A 23,461-nucleotide genomic window follows, 5' to 3' on the forward strand; every position below is an offset into this window, starting at 1 on the left:
CTGCTATAGTAAATGGTATTTTCTCTTTTGCCTCTGTCTCCGATAGTTTATTGTTGGTGTACAGAAATGCCTTAGATTTCTGTATATTTATTTTGTACCCTGCTATTTTGCCAAATTCACTTATTATATCGTGTAGTCTTTTAGTGGGGTTTATAGGGTTTTCTAGGTATGCTATCATGTCGTCTGCAAATAGTGATAGTTTTACGTCTTCTTTCCCAATTTGGATGCCTTCTATTTCTTTGTCTTGTCTGATTGCCGTGGCTAGGACTTCCAACACTATGTTGAATAGGAGTGGAGAGAGTGGACAGCCTTGTCGAGTTCCTGATTTCAGGGGAACGCTTTCAGTTTTTGTCCATTGAGTATGATGTTGGCTTCGGGCTTCTCCTATATAGCCTTAATTATGTTAACGTATGCTCCCTCTATTCCTATTTTGCTGAGTGTTTTCATCATCAATGGGTGTTGTACTTTATCAAATGCTTTCTCTGCATCTATAGATAGGATCATGTGATTTTTGTCTTTCATTTTGTTTAGGTGATGTGTTATATTTATTGCTTTGAGAATATTAAACCATCCTTGCATCCCCGGGATGAATCCCACTTGATCATGGTGTATGATCTTTTTGATGTATTGCTGGATCCTGTTTGCCAAAATCGTATTGAGGATTTTAGCATCTATGTTCATCAGTGATATTGGCCTGTAGTTCTTTTTCTTCGTTGTGTCTTGACCTGGTTTAGAATTAGGGTAGAAAGAGTTTGGGATTTTTTCCCTCTTCTTGGATTTTTTGGAATAGTTTGGTTAGGGTAGGGGTTAGTTCTTCCCTCAATGTTTTGTAAAATTTGCCTGTGAAGCCATCCGGTCCAGGGCTTTTGTGTGCAGGGAGCTTTTGGATCGCTGTTTCGATTTCCTCCTTTGTTATTGGTCTGTCGAGACTTTCTACTTCTTCTTGGTTCAGTTTTGGAAGGTTATACGTTTCTAGAAATTTGTTCATTTCTTCTAGGTTGTCGAATTTCTTGCCATACAGTTGTCTGTAGTAATTTCTTACAATTGTTTGTATTTCTGAGGTATCAGTCGTGATTTCTCCTCTTTCCTTTCTGATTTTGTTTATTTGTGTCTTCTCTCTTTTTTTCTTGATGAACCTGGCTAGAGGCTTGTCGATTTTGTTTATTTTTTCAAAGAACCAGCTCTTGGTTTTGTTGATTTTTTGGAGTGTTTGTTTAGTCTCTATGTCACTTAGTTCTGCTCTGATCTTGAGGATTTCCTTTCTTCTTCTTGCCCTAGGCTTTGTTTGTTGCTGTTGTTCTAGTTCTTGTAGCTTTAGGATTAGTTTTTTATTTTTATTTTTATTTGAGCTTCTTCTGTTCTTTTCAGATATGCCTGTATTGCTATGAACTTCCCTCTTAGGACTGCTTTTGCCGTGTCCCATAGGTTTTGGGCTGTTGTGTGTTCATTGTCATTAGTTTCTAGAAATTTCTTGATTTCCTCTTTGATGTCATTGTTAACCCATTCGTTATTTAATAGCGTGTTATTCATTCTCCATGAGTTTGGGTGTCTTTGATTCTTTTCTCTGAGGTTGATGTTTCGTTTCAAGGCATTGTTGTCTGAAATGATGCTTGATATCATTTCAATTTTCTTGAATTTGTTGAGGCTTGTTTTGTGTCCTATCATATGGTCTATCTTTGAAAACGTCCCATGTGCCTTTGAAAAGAATGTACATTTTGCTTCTTTGGGGTGAAAAGTTCTATATATATATATATCAGTTAAGTCCGTGTGGTTTAGTGTGTTGTTCAATGCCTGTATATCCTTGGTGTTTCTTTGCTTGGATGATCTGTTTGTTGTTGATAATGGAGTGTTGAAGTCCCCTACTATGAGTGTGTTGTTGTTAATATCCTTCTTGTGGTCTTCTAGTATTTGCTTTATGTATTCGGGTGCTCCTATGTCGGGTGCATATATGTTTATCAGTGTTATATCTTCTTGATGGACTGTTCCTTTAAGTATTATGAAATGTCCTTCTTTGTCTCTTTGTATTGCCCTTGCTTTGAAATCCGTTTTGTCTGATATGAGTACTGCTACCCCAGCTCTTTTGTCAGGTCTGTTTGCTTGGAATACTTTTTTATATCCCTTTACTTTCAGTCTATGTAAATCTTTTGTTTTGAGGTGTGTTTCTTGTAGAAAGCAAATATGTGGGTCCTGTTTTCTTATCCATTCTGTTACCCTATGTCTTTTAATTGGAGCATTTAATCCATTTACATTTAAGGTTATTCTCAACATGTATTTATTCATTTCCCTTTGTAGCTCTGTTCCTCTACTCTTTATATACATTATATATATATATATATATTTTTCTTTCTCTTTCTTTTTCTTAGACTATTCCCTTTAGCATCTCTTGCAATGCTGGTTTGGTGGAGATGTATTCTTTTAGTCTTCCTTTGTCTGAGAAACTCCTTATTTCCCCTTCTATTTTGAGTGAGAGCCTTGCCGGGTCGAATATTCTTGGTTGTAGGCCTTTGTTTTTCATTGCTTGAAATATTTTTGACCATTCCCTTGTGGCTTGTAGTGTTTCTGTTGAGAAATCGGTCGACAGCCTTATTGGAGCTCCCTTGTAAGTTATTTGCTGTTTTTCTCTTGCTGATTTTAGGATTCTCTGTCTTGGAATGTTGCCATTTTAACTATGATGTGCCTTGGAGTGGGTTTTGGGGGGTTCCTCTTTATTGGAACTCTCTGTGCTTTCTGGACTTGCATAACTCTTTCTCTCATCAGGTTGGGAAATTTTTCTGTCACTATTTTTCCTATCAGTTTATCTATTCCTTGTTCTTCTGATTCCTCTTTGATTCCAATTACTCTTATATTGCTCTTCCTTATGTTATCCTGCAACTCCCTTATCTCTTCTTCATACTTTTTAAATCTTTTTTTCATTTTGCAGTATCGTCTGAGAATTTTTTCCTACATTGTCCTCTATCTCACTAATACGATCCTCTGCTTCGTTTAGTCTGCTTTTGACTGATTCTACTGTGTTGTTCAGTTCAGAGATTGCATTCTTCATTTCTTCCTGGTTCTTGTTGATAGTTTCTATGTCTTTTTTATGCTGGTGTAGTTCTCTGCAAGTTCCCTGTAATTTTCTTGCAGCTGTTGGTAACTTCCTTGGAGGTTGTCGTAGTTGTTTTTGAGGTTGTCGAGTATATTGAGCTTCTTCACCATCATTGTTTTGAATTCCATGTCTGACATTTGGACTATGTCTATTCCATCTACCTCAAAATAAAACTACCATGCCTCCTTCTTGATTAGAGCACCTCAAGTGGTGAACCTCTTTAGTTTGATAACCCAGCTTGCTTGAACAGACTCACATATTAAAATGGTAAAAGAAAGAGAGAAAGAGAGAGAGAGAGAGAGAGAGAGAGAGAGAGAGAGAGAGAGAGAAACAAATAAAAAGAGAGAGTGAGAGAGAGAGAGAGAAAGGAAGAAAGAAAGAAAGAAAGAAAGAAAGAAAGAAAGAAAGAAATAAAGAAAAGAAGGAAAGAAGGAAGGAAGGAAGGAAGGAAGAACAGAATGGTAAGATATTGAGTATAGTACAACCTAGTAAGATTCTAAGAAGGGAACCATCGGGAAAGGTTGCCACTAATAAGTATGACTTAGGCTGGTCTTTATAAGTTTAGAACAGTCAGAGAAGCGTATTCTAAGCAATGGAAATTGCATAAAGGCTTGGAAGAAGAAACACATAGGACGTGGTGTCTCCTGAGAACGAGGCAGCCTCCCCAGGGAGTGGTGATTTTTGAGGGAGGTATGGAGAGCTCTGGAACAAGGAAGGGGCCTTTCAATTTGATTTCAGAAGTGCTAGAGAGTCACTGTGTGTCCTCGAACAGCTAGAGCAATGTAACAAACCTAGTACTGTGTGACATTAGGACTACAGCAGTTTTCAGGAAAAGCTTACTGGAGAAGATGTGTCGGGGACAGAGGTCACCTGAAGATGAAAGTGCAGACTTGGGAGCGAACAAGAAGAGAAGCAACAGAGCTTGGTTCAAGATTGGAGTCAGGGAGCAGAGAGAGGGAACACTCAAAGCTCACTCTAGGGTTTCTAGCTTGGGTAGTGTTGTAGGTTGAATTGTGTCCCTTTCAAATTCACATGCCTAAGTCCTAATGTGCAGAACTTCAGAACATGACCTTAATTTGGAGACGGTCTCTACAGAAGTGATCAAGTTAAAATGACGTTATTAGGGTGGCCTCGATTCATTATGATTGCTGCCCTGGACACAGGGAGAAACCATGCGAAGACAAAGTTGGGGGTCAGGTGTACCACAGATTTCCAGCAAAACAGGACGCTCTCACAAGAAACCAACCTGCCAACACCTTGATCTTAGACTTCTCTGGCCTCTATAACTATGAGAGAATGAATTTCAGCTGCTTTTACTTATTACTTTTTTAAACAAAAGAAATGTAGTTTCTCACATTTCTGGAGGCTTGCTTAAGATAAAAGTATCATCACGGTTGATTTCTTCAGAGGTGTCTTTCTTAAGCGTATAGATGACCATCTCCCTGTGTCTGTACATGTCTGTTCTCTGTCCATCTCTGTGTCTAAATTTCCTCTTTTTAAATCCACGCCCACTTTGATTTTATTTTAATTTGATTACCTCTTTAAGTATCTCCAAATACAGTCACATTCTGAGGTACTAGAGGTTAGAACTTCAACATATGAATGGGGGGAGCATTCAGCCCATACAGGGAAAGAAGAAAACACAAAAGGGGAGGCAGATGAAAAGAAGGAAAAAAGGGTGAAGGGTATGTATCAGTTTTGAATGGCTTCCTCTGCAGGTCATAGTAATTCACAGAGTATTGAAACAGGGCTTTGCTTTTATCACTGACATTAAGTTCGATGGGGGTGGTGTGCCAACACTGGCTCAGCTGGGAAAAAAAGGTCGTCAAAGACCAGGCTCTTGCACTATTTCTACTCTGCCATCTTTGCGTTTTTCATCTGAATGCTGGTTGTGTCGCGGGGACAAGATTGCTGTTGCAAACCCAGAGATTCTGTCTGCCTTCAAGACAGGAAGATGGGGAAATAGGCTCTACCGATGATCTCCCTTCTCTTTCCTTTTCATGGAGAAGCCAGGTCTGTCCCGGAAGCCCCCTAACACATTTCCATTTATGTTTCCTTGGCCATAATTGGGTCACGTGGCCAGCCCTGGCCACCAGAAACTCTGGCTTCCCATATCCTTTGGTAAGAGGCAGCAAGGAAGAAGGGGGTCAAGATACCTCATGAATTAGTCAATCAAGTTCAGGTTAGGGAGGGAGAGAGGAGTGAGCAAAAAGAATAGTAGGGAGCTGGGGGAAGAGAAGAAGAGGAAACTTGTCTGCAATCATTTTTAATTACTTTATGAAAAAGGTGAAGTTTTCAAATGGTAGCCCTTTCCAGGGTAATCCCCTCGTCTAATCATTAGTTATTGTAATAGCCAAAGTATAGTTCAATAGCTAAACAACCTCTCATCTCTTGGCAAAAACATATGCATTTCTGCTGCTTTGAAAAGAGTAAAAAATAAAAGAATTGTGTTTGGAAATAACAATACTTCAGAGACAGGCCTTAAATGCTTTCTTTGTCCCTTAAGAAAAGCCCTGCAGAGATATGGCCAAACCAATGTAAGAATCAGCATTCAAAAGAGGAAGGGAGCCCACCCATGAGGGCCCTCAGGGTAAATTTCATGAAAAATCTGGAAGGGATACCTACATGCAGGTACTACTGGCAGGCTCAGGTTTCAACTTAATAGCAAGTAAGGGATTTCAATAAGTTACTTGGGAATAAACATGGAGATTCAAGGAATCCCTGAAAACATATACATAATAATTTTGGAGTTGAGGGAAACTCTGATTAAAATAAAAATGTTTTAGTCCTGGCATTCAGAGTAAGATATACAAGAGGTCAAGAGGCCAAGGAGAGCCCTAACCAGTGTGGCTCAGCTGGTTGGGCATCATCCATTAAAGTGAGAAGTCACTGGTTCAATTCCTGCTCAGGGCACATGCCTGGATTGCAGGCCAGGTCCCCATTGGGGCACCTGTGACAGAGGCACCCGATCGATGTTTCTCTCTCACGCCAATGTTTCTCTCCTCTTTCACAGAGGGCCAAGCACTGAGTGAGGTTGCATAGGACAGGTCACAGAGGGAAGGTCACCAGGGCAGGTCACAGAGGGCAGGTCATGGGGGAGTTCAAAGAGGCACGGCTGTGAGTGAGGATATAGGGCCAAGTAATGGAGGGTAGGTCACCAGGGCCAGTCACAGAAGTCATGTCACTGAGGGAGGTAATGGGGAGCAGGCCACAAATACCACATGAAGGAAGCCAGAGCTTAGAGCAGGACACACAGGCCTGGTCACAGTGGACAGTCACTGAGTACAGGTCACAGATGGATGCTCCCAGGGGGCAGGTCGCAGACAGCGGTCATAGCATGTTACTGAGGGAGGTCATAGAATGCAGGTCAAGGAGGGCAGGTCCCAGGAGGCTAGTCAAAGCATGAAGCTTTCAGAGAGCACGTCACAGACAGCAGGTCCCTAGGGCAGGTCACTGGAGCCCAGGTCACAGAGGGTACAATAGACCGGGCATGTCACAGATGGCAGGTAAGAGAGGGCCACACACACGGAAGGCAGGTGACTGAGGCAGGTCACACAGAGCTGCTCACTGATGGCAGGAATGAAGGAAGTTCACTCGGGCCGCTCACTGAGCAGGGTCACAGAGGGCAAGTCACAGACAGTAGGTGACAGAAGGCAGGTAACACAGAGAAGGTCAGAGAGGGCAGGTCACAAAGGCATTTCACCCAGGGTAGGTAAGATAGGCCAGGCCCTCGAAGTCATGCGGTAAGAGGGGGCAGGTCCCAAAGCCCAGGTGAAGGAAGCCAGGTCTTAGGGCAAGTCATAGAGGCTAGGTCGCAGAGGGCAGATCACAGAGGTCACGTCACAGAGGGCAGGATACTTAAGGCAAGTTACTGACGGCTGGTCACACAGGGCTGGGCACACAGGGCTGGGCACTGATGGCAGGATGAGGGAAGTTCACCAGGGCAGGTCTCTGAAGGAGGTTACAGAAGTCACAGAGGCTCAGGCACTAAGTGAGGTCCCATAGGGTGGGTCACCGAAGGCAGGTCACTGAAGGCCGGTCACAGAGGCAGGTCATAGAAGGCATGTCACCGAAGGACGTAATATGGGGCAGATCCCAAATCCCAGGCGAAGGAAGCAAGGCCTCAGGGCAGATCACCGTGGTCGGGTCACGGATGGCCGAACTGAGGACAGGACACACAGATCACATCACTGAGGGTAGGTCACAGAGGGCTGGTCCTGATGGAAGTACTGAGTGAAGGTCACTAGAGCAAGTCACTGAGCGAGGTCATAGAGTGCGAGTGACAGGGCGGTGGCTCACAAAAGACAGATGACAGAGGGCAGGTCATGAAGGAGGTCACAGATGTGAGGGAGAGCATACAGGGCAAGACACTGAGGGAGGCCAAAGAGAGCATGTTACTGAGGCAGTCACAGAGGGCAGGCATCAGAGGGCAGGTCACTGAAGGCAGGTGAGTGAGGGCTGGTTACTGATGGCTGGTCACACAGGGCTGGGTACTGATGGCAGGACTGACGGAAGGTCACTGGGGCAGCTCACCGAGAGAGGTCACAGAAGTGAAGTCACAGAGGGCCAAGAACTGAGTGGGGGAGGTCGCATAGGACAGGTCACAGAGGGAAGGTCACCAAGGCAGGTCACAATGGGCAGGTCATGATGGAGGTCAAAGAGGGCAGGGTAGTTGAGTGAGGACCTAGGGCCAAGTCTCCGAGGGTAGGTCACCAGGGCAAGTCATAGAAGTCATGTCACTGAGGGAGGTAATGGGGAGCAGGCCACAAATACCACATGAAGGAAGCCAGAGCTTAGAGCAGGACACACAGGCCTGGTCACAGTGGACAGTCACTGAGTCCAGGTCACAGATGGATGCTCCCAGGGGGCAGGTCACAGACTGCGGTCATAGCATGTTACTGAGGGAGGTCATAGAATGCAGGTCAAGGAGGGGAGATCCAGGAGGCTAGTCAAAGAATGAAGGTTTCAGAGAGCATGTCACACACAGCAGGTTCCTAGGGCAGGTCACTGGAGTCCAGGTCACAGAGGGCACAATATAGCTCATGACAGGTTTTCAGGATGGAAGGTATACACTTTGGAAGATGATGCTGCAGAACTACCAAGAATGGATTGGAGAAGAGAGAAATCAGGTAAGAATTGAATAGTATGATCTAGGAATGATGAGGTCCTGAACAGGGGAGCAGCAGTAGGAATTTAAAGAAAGAAATTAAAGTCCAATTGCAGTGACATCTTCTCAAGCAGCAGTGAGAGCAGCTGCTCCTTTAGTTTCGCTCTGCCGCCCAAGGATGACAACAAGAAGAAAGATGTGAGAAAGCTAAAAAGACAAAAGATCCAGTGAACAACCTGGGGACAAGGCCAAAAAGAAGAAGTGGCCCAAAGACAAATTTCAGGCCAAGCTCCATAACCAAGTCTTGTTTGACAAAGCAACATGTGAAAAACTGTTAGGAACTTCCTAAGTACAAGCTTATAACCCCAGCTGCTGTCTATGAGAGACTGAAGATGTGCAGTTCCTTGGCCAGGGCCGCCACCCTTCAGGGGATCCTCAGTAAAGGCCTCATCCAACTAGTTTCAAAGCACAGAGCTCAAGTAATTTACACCAGCTGTCCCAGCTGTTGGTGAAGATGAGTGGACAACAGGTCCCATCAGCTATACATTTTGAAAAATAAAAATGTATTAAATCAGTAAAATAAAAAGAGTACAGCTGAAGAGGTAAAAAAGGCAGGGCCTAGCAATAATAACTGGATGGGAAGGATAAGGGGCTCTGGATGAGTCAAACATGATACTAAAGTTCCTACTCCAAGGGCTGACACGTAGGAGCAAACTTTAGAAGAAATCTTCCTTAGTACTTCATCAAATCTTCACACCAATCAATAATTGGTTCCCAGGGAACATTAGAGCAATCCACTGTGTCCTTGGAAACACTCGTAAGACAGCTATTTCATATATGTAATTCTAAAGTGTTCAAAGAATATGGATTTTAAAACTCTTTTACTGCTTTACCTAAGCCACCTCAATTAGTTTAGAAGAGTGACATATGACAGATACTTGAGCAAGATTAATAAAAGGGGCATCCTATCCAAAAAAGAAGGGGTATATCCAGGATTCGACCACCTCCGAAATAGGTGTGTATCCATACGAAGCAGAGGATAATGTCACGAGGACAATCTGCTCGTGTGAGAATGAGACAGTACGTGACTCTCAATTCCTAAGCTTTTTGCTCTCCTGAAGTTTTTTCATACTGTCATGCATCCAGGCCTTCTCCTGTGATTGTAAGTTTGCATGTAAAGCAATTTTCAGTCCCTATAGTTATTCCAGCAACAAGTGCGCCATACGACACTCACATAATATATTTGAAAATAAAAAAGGTATTCAATTATTACAATTACTGCTTCCTGTTTTACATAAACCAGTGCAACAGCACACGTGGAAGCCATTGGAACCTGATCATAGACTTTTTAGGATCCACAATCTGGTCATTGCTAATCTCCTGAGAACTGATTGCTGAATACAAAATGACGATCAAAGCATCACTTTAAATCACAATGTGTCTATTTCTAGGTAATATTCCCATTTTACCATCTCTTGTTTAATAATATCACAGCCCTTGAAATAAACCCTGCTAATAAAAATAAATATAGCACTTAACATTAAACTGAGAACAGCAAGTCCAAATGGAAAATAGGTAAGAATCTAAAATGTGTAATTAAAATATTGTTCTCATAAGTTATGAAACGGTTTAACTTCTGCTTCAGAATAGCCATTATGTTTTATAAGAATGTACTGTTACCAAATACAACAGACCTTAAAGAACTGCTCATCGAAATTTTTCAGTTTCTTCCAGTCTTTGGCTCTGAACAGTTCTAGCGTGTTGAAAAAGCTTTTGTTGCTTGTTGAACAAAATCTACATGTATAGAAGAAAAAAAGCTGAGATAAAATGTGGTTAGTTTAACAGCTAGCAAAACATAATTCTGTATTCCCGGCAAAAGGATCATTTTTTAAGTCAGCATTTTTAACAGTTTCTGTGTTAACTTTTATAACAAAGTTCAAGCATTTGTGCTCCCCAGTAAAATACAAAAAATATAATAATAGTATACATCAGTCCTTGAGAAGAAAATTTCCAATCCTACACCATACATAGTTATTAAATACAATAATTCCAGGTAGTTTCAAAATCCACATATGGCCCTTACAATCAATGCTTTAGCAAAAAGTAAGTGAAAACCATGCAACAATCTTACTTAGTAATTAGGCGAGAACAATTATTTCCTAACAATATTCAAAGCACGTAATAATTATTGGTCATTCAGCATCCACACAGGTGACTTTTCCAATAATGCAGGCCTTTGAGTTCTTTGACCTAATCTTTGAAACAATTTTGTCTCCTTCCCTAGTTTAACTGTTTACTGACATGTTTGTACCCTAGATTCTGTCGTCCCCAACAACTGTGACATCTATATGATACGAAGGAGAGCAGCCTTATATAGAAACTGTGTGTCAGATCTTCTGTAGAAAAATTTTCAACGACCTTATTATATATAGGACCTCATTTATCCTCAGAACAAACCTATGATGTAGGTACTCTTATTACACTCCTTCATAGATGAGGGACACTGAGACGCAGAGATACATAATCTGCCCGTGGCTCCACAGTTAGCAATTAGTCAATCAGAAATGGATCTCTAACATTATGGCTCCACAGCCCAGGGTCTTGACCACTCCATACAATATGCTTTCTCTCTATGTCTCCCAACATTTGTCCTCTACCTCCCTATGTTTGTTGCTCACTCCCTTTCATACTACAGCTCAGTACTTATCAATACCTAAGACCGATTGAATCAATCACTTTTCACTGCCCCCTGTTGCGTCACATGTCTTTACTTTCCTCCTTCCCAGCTAAATTCCATGGTCAATCATAATACCTACACCCCTGCTGTATATTCCTTGTCCCCTTCTCATTCTGTCCATGTGCATGTACAAATCCCACCGTGAAAAATCCAACCCGCCAACTGCTCTGCCACAGCATTGCATGCTTGTCTCCCAATGGACTCATAATCACTATAACACTAACCTAAGTTAGGCCCATAATGATGCTTGGCAATGATATTTCCCAAGTCCATTCACTGGCCCCCTCCCAGGAAATATTTCCTATTCTTGTCCTCTGCCCCCCAAAAGCAACACTGCCCTGGCTGGTGTGGCTCAGTGGATTGAGCGCTGGCCTGAGAACCAAAGGGTCACTGGTTCAATTCCCGGTCAGAACACATGCCTGGGTTGTGGGCCAGGCCCCCATTTCGGTGTGTGTGAGAGGCAACCACTCATCGATGTTTCTCTCCCTCTCTTTCTCCCTCCTTTCCCCTCTCTCTAAAAACAAATAAATAAAGTTTTTTTAAAAACCTGCCTTAAAAAAAAAAAAGGTGAGTTCATGTGAAAAACATTTATTTTGAACCAAAACAATATTAAATTTAAAATAAACAAATACTATTTGATTCTAACCTGACATTGAAGGCTCTGTGTGCGCAGGATTTTCACATAGTTTAAGCAACAGAACATAATGCGCACCGCTTCCATACGTAGTTATTTTGGAGAACTCAGCTGTAGGTTTTTAAAAAGAAAATCAAAGTACCTTACTCAGGATAGTCACACATTTAATATTTTCTGGATTTAGGGAACATTAATACTTACTCAGTCTTTCATAGGCGCTCAATAAATGGCAGTTGTTTTATTAATGGTTAACATTTTTAATGGACTTTATATATTAAAGAAGCATGTGGTTCTGACGCTGAAGAGTGTATTTCCCAATGACCCATTAAACAAAGACAGCAATAGACTGGGATAGACACTTTTATCTTTAGTTTGAGTATCTGAGGAATATTTAAAGAAATTGCACACACCTGTGATAATCATAAAGAGTTCTTCATGTTCAATAAGGTGATTAATCCCTCTGTTGCTTATTAGCAGCTTCTTCTTTTTTTTTTTTTTTTTTTTTTTTTTCTGTGCTTGTCTTCCCAGATTAGGGTAACATCTTGCCAACGAAGTGAACTCAATACATTGGAACTGGAGGTTAACTTTCCTCATACTAATGGAAAGGAAGGAATAACGTTAGTGGTACCAGGGCCATTAGATTTATCTAGTTCAGTTTCTGTCTCCACCGTTCCTTTCCTGATGCTTTACAGTACTAAAATGCTTTCTGCTCTCAGTACAAGACTGTAAGTTGAGTGACATAGTGTAAATTCACTAGGTTTATTGAGGCTGGTCTGCCCACATTTGGGCACCAGATGAGGCCACACACCTGGGTGTCAGATGATGCAGAGATGCCTCCAACGCCCCAGCTCGGTTGGAAACTACTCTGTCCAGCAGAGGTTTCATGACCATGGTGGAACAAGTCTATCCAGGACACTGTATTTTATCTGGGGAGTAGAGAGGCACCTGTTCCCTCTAGTGGAGAAAGTGCAAGACCTCCATTCCTCAGGCTTTTTATTGAGAAGGGTACATATGAGAGATACAAGTCAAAATTCATAAATCATCAATAGCTCTTAGGCACCTGGATTACAGTTGGCAATTACAGATTACAAGTACCAATATAGAGGGCACAGTGACCAGTCTGTGTCAGCGTCTATTAAACCTCTTGACACAACGTTAGCATTAGGTGCAAGGTTTCATACGTTCCTTGCCAGAGATTGCTTATAGTTAACTAAGAGATAAGCAAAACAGAGCACGCTCCAAAGCATAATAAGCGTTCTTTAAATCCAATTCCCATGGAAACCCTCTGAATGGCCTTTGGCCCTGTCTTCCTCATTGCCTTCCAGTGTTCTGTTGAGACTTAAAGACAACCCAGAGGGGCCAGAGGCAAGTCTGGCTCACGGCCAGGGTTACAATTCCCGAAGCCACAATGATCATTTCCCCACATCTCCCCCTTTTTTGTTTTTTGTAATACCCATAGTAGAAAGGCCTATAAAGCTTGTTACTTGCTTTTCTCACATACGATCACGGGTAAATTACTTGTAGACACATGGGAGGACACAGTACGACAATGACCAATAAATGTCCAGCTGCTCCTATTATCCATCTATGTAAATTTAGTCCTTACAACCAATTTTTAGGGTTAAGCCATTGAAGATTATTACTTAGGGTTTGAAACACTTTTTGTTCAGCAAGCTGCTTAATGTCCATAAGTTTAAATTGTAGCCAATCAATTGGGCCTTTTAGATTGGTGGGAAAGGCATCCCATAGATGATGTATTGTCAGCCCTAGAATGCTGACTAGAGTTACATTTTACTGGAGTGACACATAGTCTTAAGAATCCAGGGTTGCAGGCAAGCTGTTGTCGGGTGACCAGGGCATCCTGTCATTGCTCCACCCAGAGTATGGCTGATTCCGTGGCTGAGAGTTGGGCCAGGATTTCCTGATTAACATGGCTCTGCAACAGAAGATCTTAGGGACCAGTCTGTTGTTTAGCCAGGGGCTGTTCAGGGCCTTGAGCCTTCCAGGTCTTCAGTAAGACTTGGGCCCCTGGGCGGAGTGGGTGTGGGGGCTTGTCAGGTGGATAGATAAACCTGCAATGAGCAAACTTGTACAAAATGGTTAATTTACATAATAACTTATAAACCAGACTTTGGGTCTATAAGACTGTGGAGCTAGCCAGTCACAGGGCCTTTGCTGGAATGATAGTATTTTTGATGATGTTACAAACCAGGACGTCCTCAGTATAAAGCGGAGACCAGCCTATTTCTGTAATTAACGGGTTAAACAGTGGCAGCTATTCCCTGGAAGGGAGTTGGGAGTGTAGCGTGCCTCCCTGTTCCTGCTCTGAAACTAGACAAAGAGAAACAATTTTATTTTTGGTGATTACTGCATTCCTTTAATGTGCTTAAAAGTGGGCTATTCTCATTTTTTAAGGACCTTGATAATCTTCACAGAGGCTAGAGAAGGCAGGGGAGATAGCAAGCTTAGCACTGTTCGTTCCTGGCACTGCAGCTTCTAGGTCTAAAATTTACAATGTTTCAAAGACATACATGCTTACTTGTACTTCTTATTTCTTTTCCGCTTCTATTTCTATTCTCGAGTTACCCACTCAAATGTCCTTTCTTCCCATGCCACGCACAATCTCTTTCCTTTATGCCTTTTTACCCTTTCTTTACCTTCTTAATTCCTTCTTTTTTCTTCCTTTTCCCTCACTTTATTTTTTCCTCTCTTCCCCCTACACAATTCTCTTTTAACTTGCGCAGACCGTCTACGACTAACTCGGACTTTCTGCAACATATGTAATTTTTTTGACCCAGCATTCTACAAGAAACATAATCAATTTTTTAAAACTTACATCTAATTAGGTTGCTAAATTATTTCGATTCTTTGGGGAGGACTCCATACTCCCCCTTTTTAGCTTTTTAGGAAAATTTTTAAAGGTATGTTGGGCTTTGTAGCCTGGTTTATTATCAGTTTTTATTTGCTGTGGTCGACCTAAGAAATTAAACGCCTGGAGCCAATATGCTCGAATATGTTTGGCTGATTTTCCTGCAAGAGCGGAGGCATGCAACACCTTAGAGTAAGTACTTATTGATATATGGAGGTATTTACATTTTTAAAGTAGGGGGTAATGAGTGACATTTGTTTGTTAAATTACTTGCAGGGCCAATCCTCGAGGGTTGGTCCCACTGCTGGGTGTTGCTGCACCCAGCCCCTGGCAGTCTGCGCATTCCCGGGTAATTTGCTTAGCTTGAGAACGGGAAATGCCAAATTCTCTGAGAAGTGCTTGAGAAGTTTGGTGGTAAAACTGATGAGAGGCAACTGCCTTTTGGAAGGTAGTTAATACACTGACTAAGACATCAGCATGTTCGTTGCCTTTTGCCACAGGGCCTGGGAGGCCTGAATGAGAGCGAATATGGGTGACAAATATGGGATGCGCACTCCTATCAACCGAACTTTGTAAAGTTAGGAATAAACGAAGTAAGTGGGGGTCTATAGACCCCTTAAGTAAAGCTTGATCTATGTGGAGTATAGTATACACCAGATACCCAGAATCACAGACGAGATTCCGGGGTTCATTTGGCCATTGTTGGAGGGCCGTAATGGCTGCAGAGAGTTCAGCTCTCTGGGTGGATGAGCAGTTGTGAGGTACACAATTTTTTCAACTCTGTCCTTCCCTGTATGTGATGGCTGCTTTTCCAGTTTTTCCTGATTCATTTACATAAATAGTTTTTGCTCCAGATATTGCGGTAGGACTAATTTTACTTCTAATATGTAAATTTAATTGAGGAATATTTTATAAAAGTTTATCTGAAGGAAGATTGATCTTGAGCTTTTTGATAGAATCAGTTATTGTGCATTGAAATTTCAAGGGTTGACAAAAAGCTTGTAAATAAATTTGAGGTAAGGGTGTTGAAAAGATAAATAAGCTGGCGAGTAGTCATACCGAGGCTAGGCCTTGGCCAATTGATAACACCTAACAATTGTTGGAGATTATTGCGAGTTAAAGACTTTGGAGAATTAATTTGGAGCATTTGAGGCTGCCAAGGCTTCAACTGTTGTACTTCCTTAGGAGCTGCTTGTAAGCCTGCCTGGGCTGTAGATTGCTGGAAATGAGCAAAGGTATTAGCCAATTGTTTCTGAGCTTTTTTGTAACATTTTCTTCTTTGACAAAGCTATCCAAGTATTTCAAAATGTATTAAGCCTGATTGGTCTGGAGTTTTCTTCTTTCTGGTAAGAAGAAAATAATAAATCTTTGAGATATTTCAAGGGCCCTTTGAAACCCCTGAGGCTCTAAGGAAGTCTTTCACATTTTAAATCTTTGAAATCTTGTCAACTACGGAATATATATTATGAAATGATATTTGACTATTTACTTAAAGTGATAATAAAAGTTTATAATATTAATATAGACTGACAAAAATTCAGTTGAGAGACATGAATTTTTGAATAGTAGCTGAATATTTGAGTAATATGCCACACTATATAATTATTTTACTAAACAGAACCTTAGTTTTTAGGCAATTAGAGGAAAAACATTTTTACAGTTTTTCTGTTAAGGTCTCGGTCAAGCAGGAGTAGGCGGACATGGGTCAGTCAGTGGAGGGAGCAAGAGACATGATGACTTTCCAGGATCCCAGAGGGAAGGGGTCTGCAGTGTCGATTGTTTGGCAGTGCTCCACATATTCCCCTTTTCCTCCCCCTTTCCTACTTCTGTCACAGCTGTGGCACCTCTTAAACCTGAGTTATTTCCTTTAGTTTCCCTTTGTTTTTCTGGGACCACAGTGCGTTGAGCCACGGCAGTATGCAGTAAATTAATCAGATGCCTTTCCTTCATCTGGCATCCAGTTCCTTGTATTAGTTGCTGGAGTAATCTAAAGTAAAGCTATTGTTCTTCGGATAACCCTGACCCCATTCTTTCATGGGTAGTGGGCCCCCTTTTGTCAGTTTTGGTTTTGCCCTCTTATCCTGCCTCTCTTTTGAAGTGGACCATACTTTTTCTGACTCTAAACTAGGGATTAATTGGTGTAGTGGGTCGAAGTGTGCTGCTTGTGAAAAGGGCTCCCAAGGGTGTCACACCATGGTCATCCCAACCTCTCTTATGTGTCTCGGTTTCCCTCCCAGTCGTCTAGAACAACTGGTAGGTCTCGGCGTGCTGAATGACCAGTTCTTATTTCGCACGTCCCCAGACGAGCCACGAATGATATGACTGTGAGTAGAATGTCCTACGAGGCCCTTGCATGTCTCATGGTTTGACCCCCGACACCTCTGCTAGGTCCCAACTCACGTAGGGACACCCGAGAATTTGGGCCAGAGGGAGGAAGTGCCTCTTACTTCAGAGCTCGGTCATCGCCGGAGCCCTCATACAAATCTCATTTCTGTCCTAAAGCTTCTCTGGCTCTCACAAAATCCTATTCAGGGGGAAACACCACAGGGGTCGGGCAGTGAGTGCTTGTGACTGTGTTCCTGGGTTGCACGGACTTTGGCTTGTGGCTGGCAGGTGCCTAGTGCTCTAACCCGGTCCATGTGCCAGCTTATCCTGTCACAGGAGTCTTACAAATGGCAAGTAGCCTATTGGCTTATAAGTGCTTGTCCTGTGCCCGTAAGATTGTGCTGACTTATTGAATGAGAGAAGCCAAAATGGTCCCTTAGTGAGTGAGAGGAGACAAAGACGAAACCAAAACTCCCGCCAGAGAGAGTGGCAGAAAGAAGAAAGACCCCCCTCCCTTTTCCTAACCACACAGGCAGCCTTTTCCAGAGGGAACCTGGGGGCTGCAAGCCCTTACCAGGGGCAGAGGCACCAAAATTCCTGTCCATGCAGTGCGGTTGTCCATGGTTAGGCTCTTGGTCCCACAGCCATTCCAGGCGTCACTTCTCTTGAGTGCCCCTTGCCCAGGCACCAGATGAGGCCCCACATTCAGGAGCCAGATGAGGCTGACCTGCCCCATGTTTGGGCACCAGGTGAGGTGCAGTTGCCTCCAATACCCTAGGCTTGGTTGGAAACTTCTGTCCAGCAGAGGTCCACGACCACAGCGGAACAAATCCATCCAGGACACTGTTATTTTGTCGGGGGGTGGGGGTAAGGGAGGTGGCTGTTCCCTCTAATGGAGAAAGGGCAAGACCTCCACCCCTCATGCTTTTTATTGAGAAGGGTACGCATGGGAGATACAAGTCAAAACTCATAAATCATCAATAGCTTTTAGGTGTTTGGATTACAGTTGACAATTACAGGATACGTGGGCCAGTACAGAGGGCACAGTGACCAGTCCGTGTCAGGGTCTATTAAACATCTTGACAGCACTGTGGCATTAGGCGCAAGGTTTCATACATTCCTTGCTAGAGATTGCTTATAGTTAACTAAGAGATAAGAAAAGCAGAGCATGCTCCAAAGCATAATAAGCATTCTTTCAACCCAGTTCCCATGGAAACCCTCTGAATGGCCTTCAGTCATGTCTCCCTGATGGCCTTCCAGTGTCCTGTTGAGACTTAAAGACAACCCCGGGGGTAGGGGCAAGTCTGGCTCGTGGCCAGGGTTATAGTTCCCAGAACAAGTTTATTAATCACTTTAAGTTTATGGTGTCATAAACATCACACAGCTCTATCTTCAGTCTTGAAACTGATTTGCCCAAGTACTGGACGTGTGGCTAGCATAAACATTTGTATCCAGTCTTCCTCTTTCCCGACTGGTAGCTCACAGAACAGTGCTTTTCCATTAGGATTCTGTCATTTATTTTGTTTATCGCTTCCTGGCCCTTTCGCACAGGACAACCCTAAACTGGTGACTCAGGTTTCAGAAAGCCACTCAGTAAGTCAAAGATAAAGTTATTTCTCTTCTTTTGCTGGTCCCGCCTCCTTGCAAGCTTTATCTTCGCGTGAACGATGTTGAACTGCATTGCAACATACACGCACTCAATGACAAAAGATAAGCAAGCCCTTTGCAACGTGTCTCTCCATATGCCCAAACAGAGAGTACATTTTTAGTCCGAAGTCGGACATTTTTTGCATCAAGAAAAACATCGTTTTTTGGTTCTCACATAGAATAATTAGTACAATAAAGCAGTAAGCTCAACCCAGGTTTCTAAGATCAAGTCAGAGGCTTGAGTGCTATGCCCAAGTCTAAGTATGTCTTGTAATTTCAACAGTCGATGTCCTCTTTGCTTAAAGACTTTGTTCATTGGTCCCTCACCTGCCCCCCACAGCCCCCAGCATGTTATACAGCTGTGTAAGATATGGCCGAGTTCCCAGGCAGAAAGCTAACGAATAGGCATCGTCAGTAATTGCCCATGTGAAGACCACAGTGTCAATGGTCGTTGGTGTGCTTCTGGAAGAGTTCATGTTCTTAACACAGCAGGTGAAACTGTTAATGGTTAAAAATCATTGTTCTCTTTGTCTGAGTACAAGTAATTTTGGAGTTCTGTTAAAAATTAATTTCCCATATTTTATAAATGTTTGCCTTCAGTCTAATAGGACATACTAACAAAAAATTGTGTCAGAATAGCAATAATATTTAATAAGTGCAGATGCTCTGTTTTATGTGAAAGAATGAAGATTTTCCTTGTCTATGTTGGCCGATGAGCAGAACAGGTGAACCTTCCATTTGGCCCCACAAAAGCAGTTAACAATTTCTCTTGAATCAAAACAGGAAGGAAATTTCTAGGGCAGCCTTCCTGCATGGGGACCATCTTGTCCTCACGCCCTTGAGATGTCGTTCTCAGGCTGCTATCACATGACCTCCAGATGACCCCTCAGAAAAAAGGGGAAATAACAAGTGTCATGGGGAGAGTGGAGTAAACAAAGGCTTTACACATTGCTCGTGGTACTTTTAAATGCTACAGTGGCTGTTGAAAATGGTTTGGTGTTCCATCAAAAGCTTCAACATATAATAAGTACATGATTCAGTAATTCCACTCCCAGGGATACACCCCCACCCCCCTAATAAAAACATTTAAAAACACGGAAGTATCAACATTCAAAACAGCCAATGATGGAAGCAACCCAAGTGCCCATGGGCTGACGGATGGATAAACATCCTGCAGACTATCCATGCAATGGCACAGTATACAGCCATAAGAAAGAGTGTTAAAATGTGGATGAGCTCTGAAGCCATTATTCTAAGTGAAAGAAACCACACACCAGAGGTCACATAATGTATGATTCAATGTACATGAAGTGTCCAGAATAAGCCAGTCCGTAAAGGCAGAAAGTAGTTCAGTGGTTGCCAGGGATTCTGGGCAGGAGGAATGAATGAAGAGTTGTTACTGGGTAAAAGATTTCTTTCAGGACTTGGCAAAGTGTTTTGTAAGAAGACAGGCTTGATAGTTTCACAATACGGTGAACTTACGCAATGCCACCGAATGGAATACTTTACAATGATTAATTTTACAATGTGTCAGTTTTGATTTCAAGCAATTTTAACTATAAAAATAACACTTTTCAGTCCACTGTCATAAAATAGTCCAGTATTTGGGGAAAACTAAGCTATTGATTTTAATGCATCAATTTAAAATAATAGGAAGCCCATTGTTGCTTCCATGTAAACGTGCTTGATGAAAAATATCACTCTATTCCTTTCAAATATTTCATTCCTTTTATTGATTCTAGAGAGAAGGGAAGGGAAGGAGGGAGGGAGGCAAGGAAATGCCCTGACCGGGTTGTGGGATGACACCCAACCAACTGAGCCACACCAGCCAGGTCAAAATCACTCTACTTTTTGAAAATAAAATAAGTACTGAAAGTGTGGTTTTGACTTAAATGTGGGCAAAGGCTCTTAGTGGACACTTCTCCAAAGAGGACAGACAGACGGCCAAGAAACCTATGAAAAAATGCTCAATGTCACTCATCATCAGAGACATGCAAATTCAAACCACAATGAGATATCACCTCTCACCTATCAGAATGGCTATAACCAATAAATCAACAATGGTGTTTAAGCAGCCTCTTGAGAGAAGAAGCGCTATTAATTGATTTGTCAAAATTATAGACTAGGGAACAGAGATGTCAGGTCACAATATGAGAGTCACGCAGCTGAAGAGAAGCAGAGCTCAGACTCAAACCCGTATCCGTCTTTTGGAAAGCCTCTCTGATTTACAAACATTGACTGTGAATGTACCACACTATTTACCGTCCCCCAAAACTGGATAGGCTAGAGGGTAGGTCTTGATATCTTTCTCCCTCTCCTCCACACTAACAACCTGTTGAAAGCCTACAGTTATAGAAAAGTCCAGCTTGGCCTTCTCTTGTGGATTGCATGTGGAGTGGGATGGCTTTGTCTGGCCCTAGAGGCTGGGATCCTGGGCTGTGCTGGGTCTGTCTGGAGCCATCAGCCCATGAAGGCTTATCTGGGGCATCAGTTGCCAATTCTGCATCCAGTGGACCCCATGTTGGTGGCTTGAAATCGGCCATGATGGGAGAATTTACATCGTGAAAATAAGAAGACCCTAGAAATCAGACCTGCACTCTCCCGTCCCAAGGGCCTGTCCCCAGCACGTCACTGCCCAGGACTGACCACAGAAGGTCACCTGGAGCTCATTAACGGAAGGGAGAGCTACATCACAGGGCAGCTCTGCCCCCCCTGTAAATGACTATGAGAGAGGAAGTGTGTGCCCTCTGCCCCGACGACAGGAGCCTGTCTCTGAACATAATGTCCGTTGGCAGTGAGTGTGCTTAGAGCAATACACACTGAGCTCAGATTCCACATGGGAGAGGTTCATCCTGACCTCCGATCATCCTAGGTCAAGGGCTCTTTGTGGGCTCATCCCTTCCCAGGAAGCATGTTGTGCTGATGACCCTGTCAATACACATTTGTCTGAGGGTAGACCCAAGGTCCTTGGTCGTGCCACGGGACCCTGGGTCCCTGATTTGCCTTCCTCTGGCTTCCAGGTGTTTCATCCATTCAGTTTGTCCCCTCTGTTTTACTTTATTTTATTTCATTTCATTTTTATTTACTTTCAAAATCCTCACCTGAGGATATGTCGTTTATTGATTTTAGAGAGAGGAAGGGAGAGAGAGGAACATCGATGTGAGAAATATGGATCGGTCTCCTCCCAAACATGGCCCACACAGGGATCAGACCCCCAACTCAGGTATGTGCCCTGACTAGGAATCAAGCCTGCAACCTATTGGTGTACAGGACAACATTCCAAACAACGGAGCCACCCTGGCCAGGGCTCTTTAGGTCATTTTCAATTGACAGAGTTTCCTTGGATATCACCTGCACAAACATATCATGCCTCATATGTCCTGGCAGGTTGAGAAGAGGTCCTTAACAGGACGTGGAACCGAATTGTGTGTCTGAGTGCACAAACTTGCATGTGTGTGATTGTGTGTCTGATGTGTGTGTGTGTATGTGTCTCAATCAAGGGAGGACAGAGCTGTTATCCTTTTGGTTTTCCATGGCACCCTTTGTTAAAAACTCTCCTGCCCCTCAATGCTTATTCCATGAGAACATCAGGTATTCTCTCTATATTCATTTATTAATTTATTCATCCATTCATTCCTTGGATTGGTTGGGGTGTAACTGACTGAGAGCTAGATCAATGCTGTGCATCTATGGAAACCAGTTTCCATAGAGAACGGTTTGTTGACATTCCATTCCAGTTTCCATGGCAACTAGGGTAAGCCATTTTTTTCTGGTGGCAGAAACATTTACAGACTGGAGAGCTGCAGTAACGGTAGAAACATCAAGACTAGTCGGTGTCTCCAATCAATGTGAGTCCTGTGTGTGTGTGTGTGTGTGTGTGTGTGTGTTGCCAGTGTTTGGCCTTTAGTTGGACATTAAGAGCTCTGATCCTTCCTGTTTTATAAGAGAGGATGGCAGCTCCTCTTGTTGTGGGCTAGGGTGGTTGAGTAACCTGTCATACCCCATCCCCATGTCAGTGTCCTCAGTGACATCTGTTGCATGAGGGTATTGTCACCTGAGTTCTTGAAAGCAGAGATCCCCAAGTATTTCTCTTTTACACCTCTGCTTACTTACAGTGATTGTCACATGAACCCTTAAAGCCATAAGCTTATTCATTTACACCTGCTCATAGTAAAGAGCTATTATGTGTGTGATGTGAGAGAGAGGATTTGAAGCCTGCAAACAAGACAAATAGGCAGGGTTGGAAGATGTAAGGTAACTTTGTGTAACCTGCGGGATGATATTGTGCTCACCCTGAGTCGCTCACACACACACACACACACACACACACACACACACAAAGAAGTGTGTTCTCTACCAGTCAAATGTCCTCGTATCATACCATTAATTACAGTTAAGTAAACAATTCAGATCAGTTAATGGCTCCTTCTTTATTGTACAAGCATAAATACAAGTTCCTTCTTGAAGGCTCTGTGTTTTTTGGTTATGTGTTGGAAAGTGAATGCTGCTGATGTTACAGTTTGTATATGTTTATTTGTGTTTCTAAAGAAAAACAGCTTTTGTAGTATGTACCATTGCGTTCTTTATCAGGGATGCGCCTCCAGAAGAAGCAGGTTCCAGGTAAAGGTTACCCATGCCTTTCAGCTCAGTCCTGTACACTGCTGTATGATCCTGACACTGCACTCTGCCCATTCCATTTTCCCTCTGCCTTCTAGCTGCCTGTGAGGCTCAACCAGGGGGCCACGGGCAGTCTGGACATGACACAGTGACACAAGCAGCTGTACCTTCCTCTCCATTCCTGCTCCTCTTGGGGCCACCCCAATAACGGCCCTTCATATGACAGGGGCAGGGCATGTGATTGCAGTAGGGGCCAGCACCGACAGACTGGTGAACAGTCTCCTGACACATCGGAGTCCCAGGTCAAGGGCGGGGGTGGTCCCTCTCAGATCCCAGAGCTGCAGCTGGAATGCTTCACTTTTCCCCATCAACAGTGGGAGGGGTCTTGGGTTTGAGCATCCTTCCCTTGACCTCCTGGAGAAACCACACAGAGTTGGGCA

The 23,461-nt window shown here is 42.9% G+C and overlaps 1 pseudogene; it reads right to left on the reverse strand.

The window, feature by feature from the left end:
- The window catches only part of LOC149990150 (A-kinase anchor protein 4-like), a 49,649-nt pseudogene that overhangs the window by 18,664 nt on the left and 7,524 nt on the right, over positions 1-23,461 (reverse strand).

The sequence above is a fragment of the Furipterus horrens genome, unplaced genomic scaffold, assembly GCF_987537825.1.
Source record: "Furipterus horrens unplaced genomic scaffold, mFurHor1.1.pri manual_scaffold_22, whole genome shotgun sequence".
In the NCBI taxonomy this organism is placed as follows: domain Eukaryota; kingdom Metazoa; phylum Chordata; class Mammalia; order Chiroptera; family Furipteridae; genus Furipterus; species Furipterus horrens.